Here is a 20,919-nt window from a genome sequence, read left to right on the forward strand (position 1 = left end):
ATATGCCTGGAATTATTGAAATGTTTATGTTTGTTAATTTGTACCGCGCTCCCGGTACCCAAGGACTTAAGGGCGCAAACAACAAAAAACATACAAGAGAAAAGCAGGATAATTCATGAAATTTGGATGGTCATTGTTGAAATAACGGGAAGTAGGCTTTGAAAAGATCTAGAAAAATAATAAGGTCTTCAGTTTCTTCTTGAATACTTCTGTGGATTCAGTGATTCTGATAGCTGGAGGCAAAGCATTCCAAACTAACAGGGCTGCTATGTTGAATTCTCCGAACTGTAGTAGATTTGCAGAGAGTAGTTTTTAGAATGTTTGTATTGTCCGACCTTAAGGATCTGGTGTTTTGCTTTTTTACAATAGCTTCCATAAGAAGTGGCATCTGGCCTGTAAGACATTTATGGGTGATAACTAGCATCCTGAAGCGCACTCTGGCCTGTACCAGAAGCCAGTGCAGGCTGCATCTTGCATCCGATGCATGGTCCATACGAGAAAGTCCTTTTACGACCCTTGCTGCCCCATTCTTGATGACCTAGAGTCGATGGAAATCTGCCTACGAAATACCAACTAGGAGACTTCAGCAAAAATCCAATTTGGAGTCAGTAATTGGGGCTCTGGCTCAGTGGGTGGCAGTGACGGAACAACTTGATGAAATAGGATGAAGAGGAAACTAAGCTATTCATCGGAGCTTTCATATTCAAGTTCTTATCTAGGAAAACGCCTAAAGTCTTCACCTTAGTCTTAACCTCGATATTGCAGTTATCTATATTAAAATTATTATACATTGGACCTAGCTTCGCATATAGGCGCTGATCTTTGCCTCAATAGAACACCCCCCCTAAGCATCAATGATCTTTTTAATTGATAGCCCCTTCGTCCAAGCCCTCCGTGAGATGCTCTCTGCTAAGTGAATGGGCGCGATCTTTACTCTAATACAGATTCCAAGATATTTATACTCCTCCATCTGCTCCAACTGTGTACTTCCTACGTTCCATATAAATGTCAGGGTCCTATAAGCCTTTCTCCCCAGTATCATTATCTTAGTTTTTGAGCCGTTAGGGCTGAGGCTGTGCTCACAGGCAAATTCATCCAACAGCGTGCGTTCCAATATAATTGTGTCATCCGCATATGTCAGGCAAGGGATGGCTTCAGTGCCATAACATGGTGGATGGTTATGAGAAGCAACTCAGCTGTGTAGAGATTAAAAAGCCCGGGGGCAAGGGGCACCCCTGCTTAAGTCCTCTGTTGGTAATAAAAGGCTTAGCGAGTGTGCCCTCCTGGGATTTTCTAACCCTAACCTCTGTGTCATTGTATAGTAGATTAATGAAGTAAAGTAGCAAAGGGTCTATGCCCCACCTTACCAATTGTTCCCATAGTTTAGATCTTATCATGCTCTCAAAAGATGCATAGTAATCAACCAAACAGAAGTATAACGCAGTGCCCGAAAAGCACTGAATATCTGAAATAAGAGTTAGAAGAGCCCATATGGAGTGAGTCATAGCACAGCCCTTCCGAAAACCCATCGGGTGAAAGGTCAACAGGCCCTTCTCTTTAACTCAAGAGGAGAGGAGTTCAAGAAGGATGTTTTCAAATATCTTGGCACTACTGTCCAACATCGCAAAAAAACGTATAGTTTGACGGCTGGATACGTGGACCTTTCTTGTGAAAGGGTATGAGGAATGAACATTTCCAGGTGCTAGGGATCATACCAGATTCACATATATGCAAGAATAGACATTGTAACAGAGTAGCCCAAAAGTGTGGGTCGTTCTTTATACACCGTTACAAAGTCCATCCGGTCCATAGTCCCTAGAGCCTTGATCTTAACTATAATAACCACCAAGTCAGTTGCCCTAATATGCACATGAACCAATGAGTCAGACATCGTTTCGATGTTCCCCTTTGCTCTAGGTTCGGCGTCCAACTAGTACGTTTTCTCAATAAATGTACCCCATTGCACCTCAGGTATACCACAAACATCATTGGCGGCACTACTAGCCCCGTTGCTGCGTATTGGGTGCCAAAATGTCTGTGTGTCGTGTGTCCTGATCAATTGGTTAATAAACTTCCAGGGAGCAGTATTCTCCCCAAATCTATAATTACGGAGCCAGGATTTGTATCTGGACCTCACAGTTGCCACAACTTTCATCTTGACATCCCATGACAATGTAAGTCTTCTCTTGGTCTTCTGGACCAGCAAGTTAAGCTCCTTCTTCTTCTTTCCGTCAATGCATATATCAAACCTTACTCCAGGCTTGCCTGTGTGTTTACTAGAAACTAAATGTCTAATGTCTGCAGGGCATAGTGTAGTAGTGAGCTTCTCTACCTCCCAATCGCAATGCCTTAGTATTTCATCTCCACTGAGGCCATTTCCCTTTAGGGAAATTCGATTTTTTTTAATGTTTGCTGTGGTCCAGCGAAGCCTATTTCCCTGTATGTTATGTATTGTGAACCTTCCCCAGGCACTTCGTAGTAAGAATTACGTGGTCACTGCAACTCATAGGGATTGTTCCAATATCTGGGGAATAATTAAGAATCGGGGAGTTGATAATAATAAAATCAATGCAGCTGCTGTACATTCCGTTGGACCATTTGGTTTCCCTCTTAGACAACCAGAGGGGTGAGATCAAACTCATCCAGTGCCTCTCGCCAACCTTTACCCTTGAGTCCCACCAGGCCTTCCTTACCCACACGGTCATCTTTTTGAACCCTGTAAACACAATCCACATTAAAATCCCCTGCCAAAACCATACCGCCGTTAGGGAACTTGGTACACCAGTTTCTAAGAGTATCCACCAAGACCTCAACTTGGTACACCAGTTTCTAAGAGTATCCACCAAGACCTCAATCAGTCCTGATGTTATTTCCCCTCCCGGGGATCATAAAGGGTAGCCACCATGGAGGCTCCTATACCAGGGATTCATTTAGTAGTATAGGCACACAGTACATTTCTATGGAATCTGGAGGTAGGAAATTCAGTAATGCTGTGGGGATGGGGGTATGGATGGGAGCACCGGAGTCACCATTGGTGCAGGGCCTGGGGAAGAGCGGGGTGCTGTGGGAGAGGCGTTGGCGTGCCGTTGGGGGCCGGGAACACTTTTCAGGGCACCACCGCCTGGGCCGCCTGGACTGCCGCAGCGCCGGCCACTCTCAGGTTGGTCCAGTTCCCTGACGCTGCGGCAGAGTGGGACGGGCTCAGGGACCTATAGTACGCAAGCCGACCCCTTCCCCTCGACGTTGGTCGGCAGCCGGCCTCCAGAGCACAAACCACATGCACGGACCAGCCGCCTGACGTCGGAAGGGGGAATAGTACCCGGCAACCCACCGCCATAAGCCACAGGCAGCTCTCCTCACCTGCACAGCCAACGGGCCCGGACATACCGCACGGCGATCCAGCGAAGGGAAAACACCAAGACGCCATATGCAGGGGGTGGAGCCTACATGAGGCTTACATGTCGTGCTGCACACGTGGACAGCAGCAGCAACCAGGAGACTGGGGGCTTGGTGGGAGGTCCTATTACAACCAACAGGAAAAAGGGAACAGGAGGGAGAAGGCAGCTCTTTTTTTAGGGCCAGGGCTCCCAGGGTATCAACCAATCAATGGGAGGGGAAGAGGACTGGTGCCTGATTGGCCCTCTTACAAGCCTATGACTGAGAATAAAAGGGACTGGCCTAATGACAATTTTGCTGCTCATTGCAGGAAGAAGGAGAGGATAGCGACTGGTGCGCCTATCCGGGCTCGAGTGAGTAGGAGAAGCCACCCAAGGAGTATTTACCCAAGACTTTAAAGCCCCACAGTGAAGTAACTGTGCAAAAGCCTGTGGTCCTTTTTCGATTCTTGAACATTGGCAGTGCCTTGAATAAAGCTTTCTCTAGCATCAATAGCGGCTCCTGTCCTGATTTCCACAAATGCCCAGAGACACTTTTGCACCTATGCATAGGAGGGTGGCCCTTTTCAGGGCGCACAGAGGGCCTAAACAATAGGGTGTAGTCATTGTTCGAAAGGCATGGCATCAAAGTGAGACAGGCACAAGTGATCACAGTTCAAGGGTGTTTATTAAACTGCAAAATGGATGAGATAAACACCTAATCTAAACCTAAATCTAGATGGGAGCAAGCTACGACCATCAAATAATAATAATACAGTCCTAGTGGAATTTAGTCAAATAAAAAGGGCCTATACTAAAAAAAACTATTGCCAATCCTTACCGCTATGCTACAAAATAGTGTGGGATAATGTTCACACGAAAAGAAAGAAGTGTTCACAAAATGATAAGTCAGGATGTTATTGCCGGAGTCTCCCTTAGCCACGGTTTTAGCACGGGACAAGGCGGGACTCTTGTGCACAGCACACTCCTGGGCTTCTCTGGCATGAGCTTACAGTTCCTTTTCTCTATATCAGGGCCTTCTTTACCCAAGTCTCTTCTCATGCAAAGCCTCTTGTTTCAGAGGGCCTGATATGCCAAAACAACAAAATAAACAGTTCTTTCTGATAACCTTCACGTTGAGTGATTATTCTTCAGTCAAAATAACAAAACAAAAGTTCCTTCTGTTAGCCTTCATGTAGGGTGATTACTCTTCCCGCTTGGATCCCCCGCAGCCAGGCTCTGATCCACCTCTTAGTGGTTTGCCTCCCTCAGTCGGGCTCAGACCAACCATTCATTGTGGACATCCCTCAGTCAGGTTCACACTTGTCGTCACAATGTTGTTCAGTTAGCTCCTTCACACTTTTCTCTTAACGTCACTCAGTCAGGTTCACTATCGTCTTTTGAATAAGTTTCTTATTCAAAAGTCTCAATGTTTTTTTTAAGCAACCACCTTTTTGTTAGGTCCCCCTCATCCGGGCTCAGATCTTTCACTGCACTTGCCAACTTTAAACAAAGACGTCTGAAGGGCGATCCCATCTCGATGGGTCACTTTGTTAGCCTATGGCAACAGCCTGTTTATTTACAATAACCAGTTTGCACTGTGTTCCACTCCGCCGGGCGCAAACGCCTGTCTCACAATTCCCTCAGTCGGGTTCAAACTTTCCACAGTTCACAATTTCTACAATGTGCCAAGGACTTTCGATTGTGCAAGGGGTTTGGCTAGATCATTGCAAGACCACCTTGACACCTCACGCTGGCCTTCTCTATCGCCTCTTGGTACTTGTAGTTCCACTATCTTTCGGTTCAATACTTTCCTTGTTCAAGAGAGGGGTACCAGCCAGAGACCTTCGAATGAGCGCCCATGTGGCGCCTGGTCACTCTATCTCTGGTACCAAGTTCATTCACAAAAGACCTCTGTCTCTTGATCTTCTTAATGTTGCCACTGCAACCTTGAGCCTAACACAGGCCGGCCCACTATCAGGTTCTTCCGACTCACCGGCTGTGCTGAACTTATTGGCGTACCTTTTGCCGCTGGAGTCAAGGACAGTACCACGACGGCAACCGCGTCTCCTCACCCTGGCTATCAGTGCAGGAGGGTTCCATGTACCGCTGACATCCGTCACGCCATTCGCCAGCTGCGACTCCAGGTCTTATGTTTCTTTTGTCAGAGGCTTTGCAGGTCTTGGTTGAAAAGGGCAAGGGCAACTCCCTCCTTGATGTTCTTTCAGATCTCATCGCCTTTCTCCTCTGTTTGAACTGCTGTCCTGGAATAGTTGTTTACTCTTGCATTCGGACTTGCTCAGGGTGTGCTCTTGTGCTCCGCCTTTTATCAGAGTGGGGAAGGGAAAGGGCAGTCATGTTAGGAAATCATCCCAATCTCTGAGGGTAAAATGGAGAAAGTATAATCCACATTACACCAAATGTATACCAAGATGGCGTCTTCTTGATACCATTAACAGAAGAGCAGGTTCTCAGTCTATTTTTTTCAAAGTTGGTGGACGGAAGGAATCTCACTGTGACTTTTGATTAAATGCAGCCAATTTGAAGGGTAAGGTGCGTCGCTACTTCGCTCTTAGTAAAATCGCTATTGCTTTCTTTTTACTCCCTTATGCGCTACTTATTTGCTAGTAGCCTTTCCAATATAATTTCCGTTCTTTCCTTGCTATTCCTAGCTCGACTTCTGCGCCGTTTGCAAATGTGCACCCTTTCCTTCTCTGTCTTGCATTATCTCTTTCTCTCGCCTTCTTGTTCTGTGCGCTTCCTCGCGCATCTCCTCCTTATTCCAAGCTCAGTGCCTTTCGTTAGGGTTTCTTTCCTTTCCTTATTCTATCTGAGCCTTGGCTCACACACTCTCTCTTGTTCTGTGCTTCTTGCTTTCCGTGTGCTTCTTGCTTTTCGTTTCATTTCTGCATTGTCCCCTCCTTTTTCTATCCATGCGGGCTCCGTGCAGTCTCTCCTTTGTTTCTACTTTCCGGTATTCCTTACCTCTTATACTCTTTATCTACGTACACTCTCTTCCTTGCTCAGTATTCTACACGTTTCTTCTGTTTCCCGTCCTTCTCTTTTTTCATTATTCTTTGCTCCTTCTTTAGTCCGTATCCTATTACCCGGACCTTCATTCTGGAATTTTGCTACCTGTATCCATTGGACATTCTTTGGACCTTGCTAACTGGAAATGTATCCATCCAAAAGACTTGTATTTCCATTTTACGAATTCTTCTCACAGCTACAGATAAGAACAACCCGTCTACCATCACTATCAGGTTTTTTTTCCCCTTGAGGGTTTCGCGAGGGTGCTGCCCGCGGGGTGCACAGGGACCAGAAAACTTTGGCCTCTGCATGCCCTGCAGGACTCTCTCGCAGTCTTCGTTGCCCATCTGCTGAGATCCCTACAACTGCTAGCACTAAACTGGGAGTACACTGTGTTGCCTAAAAGACAGGTGTGTGTAGTTGTCGGCAATTGCTGACTCTGCCTGGCCCTTGTGTTGGGGAATGTCAGGTAAACGGCTCTGATATTAGTCCGTTGTCGCTCACGGGGTGAGAAAGTGTTCGGGTTGGAAAAGGGGGGAGGGGTAGAGTTTCTAAGTATCCTGCTGGACAGGATGGGGAAAAGGTGTCATAAGAAAGGGGATACCGTGTCTCACCCTTCGGTGTCCCACTTCCACTCCCCTAAGACCCCCCACCCACATCCAGGTGATCCTCTCACACTGGTCCACCCTCAGGAACTGGATCCAATAGTGATGGCTGTGTCCTGGCCACCTGGATGACAGATCCCTGGGGACTAGTAAGTGAGACACCTTCAGGTTTCTCACACCATCCAAGACAAAGCAAGAGGTCAGCCAGGTTTCCCGAGGCAGAAAAACTGAACCCTCATTAAAACAGCAAGAGCACCCTGGTTATTAAGGAACAAGCAGTTCGTATTCCAGGATAGCAAATGTATAGCCCCAACTTCCCTCCTGGGAGAGGGTCAGCACAATGTCTGCTTGACCTGGGCCCAGTGCCCTTGTTGTCTACAGGACCCTTGGCTGCTGCCTGCACATTAGGCCCTGTCATGGACGGATTATACTGGGTACAAGGGTACAAGCTTGGGCTGTTTCATTCTGCACAGAGGGATGAAACACTGTAATCTCAAATCCCAGTTCCCAAAGTAAATTTACATTTTTACAGATCCGTTCCACTGCGAACGGTGACACGTTACCACTGCCCAATTTTTAATACTGTCAGATGCTGGTGATTCCAGCTTTCCTTTGTCCTTTGTGGAAATGTACCCGAGGTCTGAGATGAGATGTAACAGTTCAGGTAACCAAGTTCAATTGAGGAAAGGGCTGGACGTTGTGGGGTTTAACTCTATGAATTAAATATGCAACAGGTCTGTAAAGTAAGCTAAATCAAACTGGGGACCCAGTTTTTCCTGTCTAACAGGTTAAAGTTCTTCCTCCCATGTTAACCAATCTTGCACTCGACGCAGCAAGGGCACGAGCCTCCACGTCCGAGCTGCACCCTGCAAGAAGCACTGCCGAACGATTGAGACAGACCGCATGCTATGTGCTTCGCTTTCTTCACTGATGCAGCAGAATTCAGCTGGCACTCACAGGTAGCCCACTCCTGTAGTACCTCATTGAGCAGTGGCTGATTTTCAGAGCCCTTCTTTATCCGCTCTGGATACCACCGTCTATTGCCGTGAGAGAGGCTGCCCTAAGATGGCCGCCACAACTTTTCGTTCTACCTGTTAGGCATGGTTGCTAAGCAACCACCCCCGACAACGCCCTCAGAGCGGGCCTGGTCGCCGGAGGCGGAAGCCGGCGCGCACCTAAGGCCCTAACCAAAGGCCAGATCCTGTCTGTGCCTGTCCGTGCCTTGAAGGCCTCGAGGCACGTCCTACTGCCCGTCCACCACACGATACAGCTCACCTCTACAGAACCTTGTTCACCACCTCTTTTCGACTGGTGATTCATCTGAAAGTGTCCCCACTCAGCACTGACCTGCTGATCACATCTATGTGCCTCTGCCTATTGTAAGCGCATACTGACTCTGTGCCCATTCGATTACCAACTAATCGCACCTTCATACCGGACTTGTGTAATCACCTCTAGCCTCCGGGCATGAGTCCTACCCATTGTTGGCTTACCTACCTAATTCGCCTTATGCTCTGCCGTCGCTAGGCACTTATCTGATCTGGACCATGACCAGCTCTGCTGTACGGTCCTAACAGAGCACTCCATCGAATGAATGCTCAATGTCTGCTTTTGTAACTTTTCTGTCCTCACCTAGTTACAATCCGACTTGCACCTCTTGCAGTTACCATATAATTTAGACCTAGATTACTTTCATCTGTATAGTGCTGCACCTTACCCTACAGTGATCATTTTACCGGCGGCACCCGCCACTATTCCTCCCCACTAACGCTGCTCTATTTTCCTCTCAACCATCCAGCCTAGTGCAAAGGCTTATACGCTGCATCCCCTGCCTTCCGGCTCCTTTCTTCTCTTACGTACTGTGCTAACGCAACTAAGTATTGCTTGATTTTGTCTATCCATCTGTTAAACATTGCCTGTTATACATTGCATACTCTGTAAAGCTCAGTCGCCATGTCATATCATATATCTAGGTTTGCTCAGCCTTGATAAAGTTCTGACTGCTGCATCGCGCTAGCACCGCGACTGTTGCTTCCTTCCAGTAATCTGATTGCTGTAGCTAACTAGTATAGTGATTGTTGCTTCCTGTTACAACCTTTCATTGCTGCACATTGGTAGTACCCTGACTGTTGTTTCTTGCTAGAACCATCTTTGCGGCTTTCCGCTAGAACAGTGGGGACTACCACCGGTAAGAATCTTGGATGTTGCTTCCTGCTGAGCTGGAAAACACTGATTACCGTATTGCATTTTGTCTAGAATGTTGATTACTGCCCTTGACCAAATGTGCAAAATTGCATCTGCTGTCCCTCGCCCATTCGCAATTCACTACCGGCGGTACTCTGATGCCCAGTTAGTGCATTCATTCACTACTGCACTCTGTCTAGTACTAACTTTAAGTATGGCTACCTCTTACCAATGGGATGTGCCACTGGCTCCTTTATCAGGGAAGGGTATGGTCTCTCCTGCTTAGGATGCGTGCGCCATCACCCACTCCCCTGCCTTACTCCTTTTCTCCCGAAAGTCGCACCATTTCCTGTGCCAACACTCCCATCACTGAACATCTCACCTATCCACATCAGGGAAACTGCTGATCCTATAACCCTTACCAGTTCCCATGCCCCTTATCCTATCACTTGTCCTACAGGGAATCTCAAACTTTCCTCCTGAACTAGTCCTACAATCCTTCAGCTAACTTCCAACCTAAGTACTCTGCCAACATCACAGAAACGACAAACTCTGAACATACCTGTAACATCATCGATAGCACCCAAGCAAATCCATATACCCCATCCACCTATAAGGCTGACCCCCCATTACTAACGCAGACGCTCCAGCTATCAAAGGAGCCCTCATCAATGCACGATCCCTGCTGGCCCACGCTCTTGACATAGCAGGCTTCATCTTAGCTAACCAATTAGACTTCCTTGCCATAACCAAAACTTGGTTACACCCAGCAGCAGGACCAACCTTGTCATTAGCTCTCCCAGATAACTACACAATCATCAGAGCAGACAGAGGCTCTGGCAAAGGTGGTGGAGTGGCGTTCAAAGCCAAAGCACATCTGGGCCTTAGGGAATTCTCCAAAATAGGATTCCCTTCAACTGAACTTATGTCAGTGAAACTCCCTCTATCAGCCACTCGGACCCACTTACTACATCTCATCTACCGGCCTCCTGGATCTATTTCATCCTTCGAGGAAGACATTACCCTCCTCCTGACCCAAAACACCAAAGTTGGTTCTCAAATTGTAATGCTGGGATACCTCAACTTAGGTTTTCACGACTTTAATGATTCCAACGCCACAGTCATAGAAAACTCTATCACACAACTCGGCTTCAAACACTGCATCAATGAACCTACACACAATAAGGGTAGAACACTGGATTGGCTGGCAGACTTAAACTCTACCACCACAATCCTTAACAATTCATGTTGCGCTTGGTCAGACCAACATTGCATTACGTTCACCATACAGGAGAGCGCTAGCATCAACACCTCAAACGCCATCGCCCCACAAATTATATCAAGAAACACTTGCAACGTAACATTAGACAACTTACTACATTTACTTCAGCCCATTACTGACCTCTCTAATACATTAGAACAAGCACTAAATACAATTGCCCCTCTTAAATTGCGAAAGGCAAAACCCTCAGCCCATCTAAATAAATGGTTCACAGCAGATCTAAAAACACTCTGCAATGCTAAAAGATCTACTGAATCCAACTGGAGAAAAACACTGTCAACCCCCAACAAGGAAAAGTTTATTACTGCCACTACTACCCATAAAACTGCTATCCTTAACACCAAAAGAGTGATGTACAACGTCAGAATTCACAAAGTAAAATCTGGCACGAAACAACTCATTACCATTCTAAGGGAATTGGAGTCCCCTGCGCCGCCTACTGAAGCCTGCATCAAAGATGCAGCCTGGTGCGCTAACATCCAAAAGTCCTTATCCGCCAAAATAGCTCTACTACAAGGCAAAATTGAGACAAAAAAGAACAGTCTTGTGTTGAGTTCTGACTCTCACAAACCGTCTAACCATCAATCCCCTCCCTGCCTCCCATTCCACTTCTCTCCAGTCACTCCAAAAGAAGTTGAAAACATCATCTCTGGACTAAAACTGTCAAGATGCCAGGGAGATACCTGCTCAGCATCAGTTATCAAGGAAGGAGCAAAAGAATGTGCTCCTTTCATCACTACCTTGATTAATTCATCTTTTGAAAATTGCTCAGACCCTTACAATCTTAAAGGGGCATGGGTTATGCCTCGCCTCAAAAATAACAATCTAGACCCCAACATACCTACCAATCACAGACCTATTACAACGGTCCCTTTCCTCTTAAAAATATTAGATAGAGCAGCCTATCTACAAATTCAAAAACACCTGAAGGACAACAACCTGCTGGGCCTGCGCCAATCCAGCTTTAGGTTGTGGCACGGCACAGAAACGACCCTCTTGGACCTAAAAATCCAAATGAATGAAACCAAAGACAAAGGCAAGCTGCCCATCCTCTTACTGTTGGACCTCTCAGCAGCTTTTGATCTTGTTGACAATCAGATGCTTACCAAATATTTGACTACGGCTGCGTCGTTCTCATTGAACAATGCTAGCTGGATCCAATCCTTTCTTTCAAATATAACAAGGGTCTTTGCACCTACAGCGTCAGCTGATCCAGTACCCATCTACTGTGGAGTCGCGCAGGGCTCTTGCGTCTCACCAATGCTCTATAAGATCTTCAGAAAGCTCCACTTTAATCGCCTTGATAACTTGGGTGTCACCTACACTAATTATGCGGATGACACCCAAGTCCTCATTACGCTCTGTGGCTCCTATGACAAAGATTCCAAAATGCTGAACGAAATTCACCTTGAAATCCAGGCATGGATGGCTGCCCATAGCCCGTGCCTAAACAACAACAGGACGGAGCTTCTGATCATTGGATCTCAAGCCAGTCTAAACAGACTTGACACACGATACAAGACTTTTAACATTGATGGGAACCTCATCAAAGTCGCCAATGAGGTCAAACACTGGGTGTCTATTTAGACTCTATTCTTTCCCTCAAAAAACAAGTCAATATCACAGCCTCTACTACAGCATGTACCAATGCATGCAAACCTTACTTGTCGACCAACAGCTGCCTGACGCTCGCTAGGGCATTAATTTTATCCAAGTTGAATTACTGTAACACTTAGTTCTTAGGCTCTATCTAACGTAACCTGAATAAATTGCAAGTCCTTCAGAATAATGCACTCAGGTCGGTGCTAAATATCCCACTCTCTAATCACATCTCTGCCTCCAGACGTGATGTACACTGGCTCCCAGTGCGCAACAGAATCTCCCTGCTCACGCTAGTCATCATGCACAAATGCCTGTCAAATACAGCTCTGAAATACCTGGCTGATAAATTCACTAAGAACTCATCCTCCAGAACCACAAGATCTGTCTATGCAAACTGCCTCAATATCCCTAAGTACAAACTGAAAACTGCTGGCGGGACTAGCTTCCCTGTGCTAGCTGCAAAGTGTTGGAACTCCCTCCCTGCAGCCATCAGGGCTGAACCTTCTTTCTGGACCTTCAGATCTAAAGTGAAAGATTGACTTTTGTCCAGTAACTCTAAACGTAGCATTTATTGTATCCACTGTGTTCAGCTGACCATGTTGTAACCATTGCGGACTTGCTTCGTCTGCCAACTGTGTGTAATGCCTACCTGTATTTATTATGACGCTGGCACGATTGACCAATTTGTAACCCCTGTCAATAAGCTATGCATCTACTGTTTGTTTGCTCATGATCCTGTAACAATCAACTATGTTCAAGTGCCCAGATACCTCAGGGTTTGGTGCGCTCTATAAATAATAAACTAAACTAAACCAAGTGCCTCGTTTCGCCTGAGGCTGAAGTTTCTGCAAAATGTCAGAAACCTCAAGTGTTTGAACTGAGGACTTTAACACTCCAGTGGCACAAGGGAACGGAGCCTGGACATTCTGCACCAAAGCTTGAGGACAGTTGCAACAATCTGAGGTAAAGGACAGAACATCCCCAAATGCAGAGGTCAACGTAGGTTGTGTCGAGCACTTACTAGAGCTCTTAGCAGAGCGTGCAGACTGGGGGAGAAAAGTTTGAGTGGGTGGGTTTAAGCCAGGACCAGGCACTTCTCCTGTGTTTATAGTGGCAGCCTGAACTTGCGGGAGCGTTTGCGATTTGAGCCATCTATCCATTGGGCCCAGGAGATGGACCCTTCTAACCAGGCCATCCCCCATATCTTTAGTTGCAATCTTCTTACCCGCATCCGACTTATAGCATTGGGAGGCCGCGCTTTTAGTGGACTCTGTGCCTGGTATCGTGTGCTTGGGCTTCGCACCCTTACATTGTGTTCCCCTAACATCATTTGTACTGCTTGTGCTTGATGGGAGTTGTGATACTATTGAGTGAAATTTCACTGCACACCTCCAGCGCACAGCCCTCTGAGTCCGCCACAACGTAAGCGCTTACATGTTGTAGTTCCACTGAAGGTGATGAAGATACCTGAGATGGTTTTACCCCTTCCACCCTATGCTGCTATTCCCCCTCCTTATTGTTCTGAGTAGGTAAGTTAGAGGCAGGGGTGGACTGGCCTATAGGGAACTCTGAAGATTTCCAGGTAGGCTTCTGCACCCTGGGCAGGGGTGGACTGGTCTAGGGGGAACTCTGGAGATTTCCCAGTAGACCTCTGCATCCTGGGCATCTTTTCTGTGGCATTTCCAAATTTTCTCATAGGAAAAGGGTTGGGCTTGCTGAAAATGTGTAATACGGGGCCACTTTGAACATTATTTCCAGGGCCTCTTTTGGTTCCCAGTCCACCCCTGGTTAAAGGCCAAACAGGGGGTAGGAACCGGCTGCACTGTGCCAGGCAACTTCGAACACTGTTTACCAGGAGGAACAACGTTGTTGCTAGCAAGCAACTACCACTTTTGCTACCACTTCCTTCAGCCCTTGCTGCTCAACAGTCATGTTAGAGAATAAAAGAAATAGAGCATACATTTTTGCTTCAAGTGCTCCCAATAACGCGGTATTGGATGACCATGCTTCATAAAAACGATGGCGAAGGACAATTCCCTCTATTGGGGCTTCCTTCTCTGAGTCGATTTCACTGGTTAATGATTCAGGTGTTACCAGCTTCTCTAGATCAGGACTCAGAGACCTAGGTTGTTATCATACACAAAGTCTGTAGGGCCCACTGAGATACGTGGAATTACCCGGCAAAGCTTTAGTAAGGAGCCTTTGTTATGAATTGAAATGTTAGCCTCCGAAGCCAGTTCACGTGTTAGGAGGCTGGACCGATACCTGGGCATTTGTCCATCATTGTACCATCACACCTGCTCATTCTCTTTTGCCCCTTTCCTTTTCCTCCCAGTAAGGTGCAGAATATGACATGTTTTCTTTTTGGCATAAAAAGGCCTCAGATGTATTTTCACAACATAATAAATTCAAAACACTGCAAACAACCCAACTTTGTGAAAATAGTTCTGAAGGTGCAGCGACTGCTCCGTGTCCAAACCTGCTTCCCCTTTTCTGAACAAAGTCCACAGTAGGCCCAACTCCCCCAACCCTTCATGCTCCTGGGCTGGGGGGGTGTCATATTTTCCTTCAAATAATATTCCGGGGATTTCAAATTAATCAAGCCGTGCCTGATCTGGGAAAAACTTCTGCCCCTGCTAAATTTTACCATTGCGCCATTCAACTTTCTTCTTAACTTTTCCACAGCTGAGTGGCTCTCAGCACCCCTCCATTCCTGCCATGGCATGATCTCTGACCACAAAATTTCGGTTTCGCCCAACTGCGAGGACAATTCCTGTAAAGAAAACATCATCTCCCTCATTAAATCCCCCTCCCCGTCTTGTCAAGTTGTTGCCTCCTAGGTGTATAATCAGGACATCCCAGCAATTTGTTGATATGCCCATGCAGCTGAGCCCATCTCCTTCCGGGCACCCCGTGCTACCAAATCCGGTACTCGCCGGCGGTCAGTTCCTCTCTCGGCCATCCAGCACACCCCGGCCCTTGACACAAATGAATGCCTTACTACCAAGACGGACCGTCTCCTCCTCCCTGTCGTTGCTAGTTAGAAGGAGATGAGGAGATGAGAAGGAAGCTGTTAACACTAAATTTTTATCCGGCCTGATGTATCTACTGAAACACCCAGACTTCCATCCCCCTATTCTCCTGATTGCTTCCGGCCCCAAGCCTACCTCAGCTGCCAATGTGGCTGCCTCTATCCTGAAGGGGTGTTTGAGTCCCAAACACCCCTTCCGTTACCCCCATCTTCTCTAAAGCCATGTCCATGACCCTCCTGAACTGGAAAAGGCTCAAGGCTGATGCGTCCCTGTGCAAGAAAAGAGGAAACCCTGCACCCGCCGGCTGCCTATGCTGGAGGTATGTTGCCAAGCCCGTTGCAGGGCACACTATGCTCTTTTGGATGTTATGGAGTGTAACCGTCCTCCCGTTCCCCTTCTGATTGGCTTTGGACCTTCTTAGATAAATGCATACCCGTCCTTCTGTCAACTGTACATCATCAAACCTTAGAAACCCAGAGCCCCTACCATCCCTATTTTGGGGCATAAACTCACTTACTCTAAAGGCTCTAAAGAAAGCCAATGCAAAGGCTGCCGTGAACAAAACCCTCTCCTACTCGTCATGGCAAACCATCTGCACGATTTCAATTAAACTGTGCAGTTTCAAAATATCAATGGGCTGCCTTGCATCTGGCATCCTCTCAGCTTGCTTGGACCAACCCCTCATCGCCATCCCAATGTAATGCTCTTTGGTGAGGTCAGCTTTGCCCCCTAGTTTGAAATAATGCGCTATTGCCTCAAAGTGATAAGCCATCCATGATCTAGTTTTCCCAGACTGCCAGCCCCATCCAACAAAGGCGCGCACTGGCGATCCCCTCTGCCCATCCATCAACACTTTGTCCTGGAAGGTCAAGAACCGCTGCCAGCACCCCTTGTATCTTCTTGCTGTGTCAGGTTCCAGAGCAGTGTGTATTAAAGAACTCAGATACCCCCAATCATGCCCCACCACTGCGCCTTGAATGGGGTCATTGTCCTGCTTGCTTCTCAGCATTTCCCCCGAAACTTCTCCCACTGCAAACGAGAGAGTCAGCGGCCCCGTTTTTCACCCCTGGAATATGCTGTGCTCTAACTTCCGTGTTCAATGTCAGCAAGCAAGCAAGCGAGCTCTCTCAGTAGTTTCAATACCCTCGAATTGCTGGACGTCCTCTGATTGATGATCTCGACCACTGCCCAATTATCTGACCAGAGCAAGACCTTTTTGTTATTCAATTCTTTCCCCCACAACTTGAAAGCCAACCCAAAAGGGAACAATTCCAGCAACGGGATGTCCCTGGTAATCCCCTCCTGATGCCACACTGCCAGCCAGGCTTGGCCACACCAATTGCTCCCCAAAATGGCCCAGAAATCGTGGGAGCCTGATGAGTCAGTGAACAGTTTGTGTTTATCGTTGATGGGCCACTCCTCCCTCCATAGCGGGAAACCATTAAACTCATCCAGAAACCCATCCCACACTCTGAGGTCCTCCTTTCCCTCAGTCCCCAGTCGCACATGCTGTGATGCGTGTTGCAAACCCACCATTTTGAGCTCAATACTCCTAGTGAACACCTTCGCCGCCGGGATGACCTTTCCCGCAAAGCTGAGGTTTCCTGCCAGTGATTGGAGCTCCCTCAGGGTAGCCTTGCTCCTGCCCCTCAAATCCTTGATTGTTTCCTTCAATTTCAACACCTTGTCCCTGGGCAGCCTGCACTCCCCTGTGACGAAGTCGATCTCGATCCCCAGGAATGTCAGCTTTGTGACCATGCCAGCTTTCTTACTCCTCGCTAGCGGAACACCCATTTCCTCCAACAATTCCTGGAACGTGCTCATGAGCGACCCGCACTCTCCCGCCCCTCTTTCCCGATTAACAAAAAATCATCGAGGTAGTACAGGACCCCTCCTCCTTATGCCCTCTGTTTCAGAGCAAATTCCAAAAAGGTACTAAACTTTTCAAAGTAGGCACATGAAATGGTGCAACCCATTGGCAAGCATTTGTCATAAAAGTAGTCCTTTTTCACCTTGAATCCCAACAAATGATAGCTCTCCTCGTGAATCGGCAGTAAGCTGAAAGCAGACTCAATGTCGTCCTTGCCCATGAGAGTCCCTCTCCCCGATGATTTTACCAGTTCCACTGCATCATCAAATGATGAGTAGTGGACCCTGCCCGTCTCCTTGGATATGCCGTCATTAACCGACTCCCCCTCATGAAAGGAGAGGTGCTGTATTAAGTGAAACTGACCCAACTCCTTCTTTGGTACCAATCCCAGAGGAGAAACTACAAAAGTATCCAGTAGAGGGGAGGTGAATGGGCTGCCACCCTTCCCAGTTTGATCTCTTTCGCCACTTTTTGTGCCACTACCTCAGGCATACCCAATGCTGACTTCAAATTCTCGACTTCCTTGCTTACCACTGTACCCTTGTAAGGAATCCTGAACCCCCACCTGAAACCTTCCCAGAGTAACTTTGCATCCATACTGTTGTGATATATATTGAGAAAAGGAATAAATTCATGATGGAGAACCGGTGTGGGTAAATGGGTTTTAATTACGTTTGGTGTGTGAATGGTGGGCACCGCTGTTTGCTTGATATTTTAGTTCAGTACTTTGTTATGTATTGGGGCATACCTTGAGGCCTAGGCACAAGGTTATGATATCCAAAATAGAAGAATCAGAAACGAATCTGATCCAAGGTGTGCTCACACAGAGCCCTCCTTCAGGAGTTGCTCAAATTATACATTTCTTCAATAATGTTCACATCGGTATATGAATCATAGTCACAACTTTCTGTAAAATTCTGAAGATTCTCATCTTCCACTTTATTTGTGAGGCATAAGCGCTCCTTAATTCGATAGTGCTGAGAACTTTCTTTGCCAATGCATTTCAGACTTGTGTCCGCCCTCAGGGCTTCTAAGCACCTGTATTTCAAAAGGGCACTGCTTGTGTCCCACGGAGTGTCCCCGCGAGGACACTCCGTGGGACACAAGCAGTGCCCTTTTGAAAGCAGCAACACCCAGGCACATGCACTGCAAGACTTGCAGCAGCCTTCAGGCCATTGTAACTTGTTTCTCAAAAGTTCTATCTCCTCTTGTGCACTGAATTCAGTAAAGTACACACCAGCTGGCTGTTATTCCCCTGTCAACACTTGCAAACTGTTTCTCTTGCAGCGCCTTGAGTTTTTAACAATGTTCACATGCTAAGTAGGGCTCAGTTTGGCTCCGTTGCCCGTAATGCTTCCTTCCCCACTGATGCCCGGGTACACCCGCACTGCTGCGCCCTAATACCAAATCGCTTTCCCCGGTCTCTTTGCGGTGCTATTTCTCCCCCGGCGACCCATATGAATCAAAAATAGCAAAAATGATTAATTTTCATTCTGGGTCCATCGCCCGTAATCACTCTTTCACCCAGTGCTGCCCGGGTACCCCCGCACCACTGCGCCTTCTCCCCATTGCTTTTCAAAGTCAAAATTGTAGAGTCACTTTCCCCAGTCTCTCCTTGGCGCAATTTTCAACCCTGCCAACCCGTATGCCTTAAATTTGCTAAGATACTGGCGTAGTTAATTCCACCCAAAGCGGCCGGGCTTTGTTCTCCCCCGCTCAAAGCTGCCGCGCTGCTCAATCCAATCACCCAAGGCAGCCCGGAGTTCTTGTCCACCTACCTTTCATTGTTATTCGTTGGCACAGCTAGTGTGCTGGGGTGGCTCCGTCCGCTCCTCTTCTCTGACCCGTCCGGTCGCACGCGCTGTCCCGCTGGAGCTCCACGCCAGCTGATCCATGACTCCCGCTGCTCCAGGCTTCACACGGTTGCCCGAGGCACCAGCACCGTGATTGGATCCGTCGCTGCGTGGCTCCGGCTCCGCGAACGCTGCTCTTCCTCTACTGGTCGTCTGCTTCACACGGCAGCCCCAGGCACTAGCACCGTGACTCGGGACCAGACGCACTGCCCGACTTCCGCACCAGCTGCTCTTCTCCTCCTGCAGCGGCGCTCCAACTCCTTTGCTGCTCTGCCTGCTATGCCAACCACTCATGCAGCACTTCGCTCCCACCTGAAAGAAAATACCACAAGAAAACGAAAAACAGGTCCTCTGGTGCGGCAGGCGTTCTTCTGCTTGGGGCTGGATGCTCCTGCAGCAGGACGCCCGCCGGCTTATATGCCTCTAGACACACCCCCTTCCTTTTTCGCCCTTTGCAGGCTTTCCTTGCATTTGGCGGGCTTGCCACAACCCTCCCCCTACCCAGGGGGGAGGGAAGAGGACTCTGCCCAAGTTATCCGGGCGCCTCCTCCAATTTTCCCCCGTCATCACCTTCACATTCCCTGCTCCACCACTTTAGTGGGCATACTGTACCGTATACCACGGGCTCTGCATCCCCATATCCTTCAGAGATGTGTCTGGATGGCTGGAGTACTCACCAGGGACCCACAGCCAGTCTCCACCGCTAAGTAGATGACAGGCTCACCTTCCCAGGCATGTGTTTCCGCTCCTGGTACCGAACACCAAACACTTTCTGCCCACACTACACGCTTATACATCTTGAAAGTGTTTCAAAGTGCCAGGTATATTGGGAATTTCAGGGCAAATGTTTTTTTCGAATTCGGCTGTCAGCAGATAGATTTATTGTTTGCGTAAACCAGCGCACTTGCATGTTTTCCACCACCAAATGGCAGTGGCTTTTTGCTGCATTCACAGGCTTTCTATAAAACTGTACCATGTATACACACATTCTTTCTTCACCCGTATCTGCGCAACATGGCGTTCAATGTTTGAACAGTAATGAAGTCCCCCAGTTGGAAAATAAGCCCCATGTCGATCCCATTTTTGCTGCATGTTTGCTTCTTTTTCTGCACTGCTGCACAGGCTCACACAGGCTTGGATGCCTCTGGGGCTGCCGAGCCCTCCTGTGCCGGCCGGGTGTGATATATATGCCGCCACCGGAGCAGGGGACGAGTGCGGCGGCATCCCCGGGCTCTGGATGAAGACCAGCGGCCACCACGGCGAGGGGCGGCAGCGCTATGGCATGAAGTTCCCTTGCCATGATTTCTGTAACTTCACTGCCTTTACGAGGTGAGGGGTTCTGATTTGAACATTGCAGGGAGATGTGCCTAACTTTACCGCTCAGTGCTGCCAGGCAGTGCATTGAGCTGCACCAGTCAGAGTCTGTCTGTACCACAAGATGTCTTTCTTGATTCCCCTGCCCCACCCCGCATTTCTTCTGCTGTCTGTCTATATATAATAGAGTTCCTTCAGAGATTCTTCATTTAGCTTTGTTCTCTCAGTGACTAGGGGCCCCGCATGTTCATGTACTATGCCACTACACAGTGAAAATGCAGACTCCTACCTAGTCTTGCCAGCAAGCTAACAATTAAGTATTTCACCTTAAAACTAGCCATACTGTAGAGTAGAGGTCTTCAATCTGGGGGGCGCGGCTACCTGCCCGGGGGGTGGAGGGGTGCCGGATTGAGGACGGCGAGAAAAGAGAAAACGTTTTTTTTGTTGCTGCACTTAACTGAGCATATGCATGGCGAGCCGCTGGCCCCCCATGCACATACACAGTGCAACGTGATGGGTGTGTGGCCACAAAACAGGAAATAAACACAGCCTGGACATGCGCTTTCCTGCATCTGGATCATGCGTTCAGGCTGCGTTGTTACTTCCTGCTGCTGCCGCCAGCCTCATTTCGCCTGGTAAGTTATGCCGCTTTTCAGCCCCCCGCCCCCACACCACGCGTAGAGTGGGAGCCGAGAAACAAGCTTTTCATGCCTTTCCCGGTCACCCTGCTCCCCTCTCCTCCCGTGGACCTAAGAAGGTGGCCACGTGGGGAG

This window comes from Ambystoma mexicanum, chromosome 11, assembly GCF_040938575.1.
Source record: "Ambystoma mexicanum isolate Mex_15411 chromosome 11, UKY_AmexF1_1, whole genome shotgun sequence".
In the NCBI taxonomy this organism is placed as follows: domain Eukaryota; kingdom Metazoa; phylum Chordata; class Amphibia; order Caudata; family Ambystomatidae; genus Ambystoma; species Ambystoma mexicanum.